The 2589-nt window shown below is 39.9% G+C and overlaps 1 protein-coding gene across 1 annotated transcript in view; it reads left to right on the forward strand.

The window, feature by feature from the left end:
- Positions 1-2589, forward strand: part of LOC115883315 (sialin-like) — a 16826-nt gene that overhangs the window by 1228 nt on the left and 13009 nt on the right. The window lies entirely within an intron of this gene.

The following is a 2589-nucleotide window of genomic DNA, read 5'->3' on the forward strand; positions in this document are numbered from 1 at the left end:
GCCATTATCCGGCGCCATTTTGAATTCGTTGCAGGCGGCTCCGCCACGGTGAAAAGCTGATCAGATTTTTAATGAGGATTATAAAAATTTTTCACTTGATTTAACGTTTGCCACACGGGATTATTACTTGTATTTTAAATACCAATATTTCTCGCTTTATCAAAGCCGATAATCTGAAATAATTCATTCGAAGTATTTTTAGTGTAATTATTCTTTATTTAAGTATTAATTATTTAGAAGGATTTTCTTTTGTTCTTTTTCATTAAATATTTAATAGTTCAATTTGCTACGTTAGGTAATACACACACCGAAAAATTCTAGGGATATCATTTTATTAAAGTTAAAAATAAATGTTTTGAATAATGTAGAATGTTTAGGAGGGGAGTTAGCTGGGGGAGAGGGATACAAAATCTATAATAGTAAATAATTTTAAATAAATAACGTTTTAAATAATAACTTACATCAAAATACTTCAGTGGTAAAATATGCCTTTTTGCGGACGAGACTAGCTTCACTTGGAGCAACAAGGACGTCACGGCCCTTCAGAGGATTATATAAAAAAAATCAAAAAATTAAGTCTTGGTACGATTCGAACCTCCTGAGTCTCAACATTTCTAAAACTAAAGCTTTGTCGTATAAAAACTCGCTGCAGCCTTTTGTACTTAATAACACCACCATTGACGTCGTAAAATCTGTAAAATTCTTAAGGCTTGTTGTAGACAATTCTCTAAAATGGGACATGCATATCGACGCTTTCTCGAAAAAATTGAGCTCTGCCTGTGTTTTGCATTAAGATCTGTTTCTAAGGAGCTTAACTTGTCAGTGGCTAGACCTGTTTATTACGCACTTTTTGAGTCGCACCTCAGGTATGCCCTTCCATTCTGGGGTACGTGTTGTGTGCGACTCAATTTGACCGTATTTTCAAGCTCCAGAAGAGAGATGTTCGATATTCACTGGGACTAAACAGCAGAACTCATTACCAGGACTTTTTTAAAAAATTAAAAATATTAACTCTTCCTTCCTTATTTATATTTGAATCCGTTTGCCTAATACCTAAGCATGTATCAGCTTCTGAAGAAAGGCCATCTCACACTTATCCACTCAGGAACGCGGAGCAAGATCTTTATTTACCTACCCCACGCTAAGAGTTAGTTAAAAGTTTGGTTTTTTTAAAAATCACCTGCCATTTGAAATCAAATCCATAACATCATTTTCTTCATTACGCATTGAATCGCACCTTCAAGTGCAAACTTCTCATTGAACGTCGCAGCGATTCCTCTGGACATCCGCAAATCAAGGGCCACACAGTAAGCGAGCGAATAATCAAGAGGCACGGAAAAGAGGTCTCGTTGTTCTTCTTTGGTCACACCATAGCGAGCCTTCTCACTGTAGTATCGGGCCATGAAGTAGTCAAAGGACATCTCCGAATCAGGGGGATCAAAGCTGCAGGTTCTGACGGTCTCAGTACGATCTTCTATTTCGCCTTGATAGGGGCTCAAACGGCTGAAATGGACTATCCTCGGTTTTCCTTTTGGCAATTTTCTGATACAGTATACGACATCATTAATCCTATCCATGACTTCGTATCGGCCTTCTCACTAGGATTGTAGCTTCGGAGATAATCCACGACGTCTCTGCTGGTTATACATCCACACCAAACTTTTTGGTTGGTATCCTCCATGCTCAGCTTGAATGTCGTAGTGCTCCTTCATTCGGTCACTAGCGCTTTGAATATTTAGGCGGACTCGCTGATGGATGTCGTCCATCCTTTAACGTAGTCTGTGGACATAATCTTCTTCAGCGACATCTTCTCCCGGTCGGCAACCAAACTTCAGAACACAAGGTAGGCGCACTTTCCGTCCCATAACGATGCTGGCTGGAGTTTGTCCTGTGGATTCTTGGACGGATGAGCGGTAGGCCAACAGGAACAGGTGAAGAATTTTGTCCCAGTCTCTTTGGTGGTCAGAGATTACTTTGGCCAAATAACGGTTGATGGTTCTATTCATGCGCTCAACCATCCCGTCGATTGTGGATGTAGGGCCGTCGTCCTGGTCCTGCGGATGTTAAGGACTTCACAGACGCCTTGGAACAGATTGGACTCGAAGTTTCTTCCCTGATCTGAATGAAGCTCCATAGGAACACCAAACCTGCAGATCCATTCTTTAACAAGGGCATCAGCAATGGTGGACGCTTCTTGATTTGGCAATGGCTTTGTGTTTTATGTACTTTACCTTTGTCCATAAATTGTAATTTTTTTTAACAATAAAGGTATTTATTTTATATAAGCAGTTCAAAAAGGAGTCCAACAAAGCTAAACCAATGACACATTTTGATATTTGGTACATAAAACCGGTCGTAAAAAGTTGAAGGTAATTTCAACTTTTTACGACCGGTTTTATGTACCTCATCAGTTGAAGTTGAAGGTAATTTCCCTAAGGTGCCCGGTGGCGTAGAGGTACAGGCTCTCGTCTACCAATCTCAAGGTGTGGGTTCGATTCCCACACCCGGCATTTCATCAGCCGACTATTTTTATTAAAATAAAAATAGTTTGGGTACCTAGGTCGACTCAGCCTTAAATGAGTACTTGGG

The sequence above is a fragment of the Sitophilus oryzae genome, unplaced genomic scaffold (assembly GCF_002938485.1).
Source record: "Sitophilus oryzae breed Bouriz unplaced genomic scaffold, Soryzae_2.0 scaffold_1869_pilon_pilon, whole genome shotgun sequence".
Taxonomy (NCBI): Eukaryota; Metazoa; Arthropoda; class Insecta; order Coleoptera; family Curculionidae; genus Sitophilus; species Sitophilus oryzae.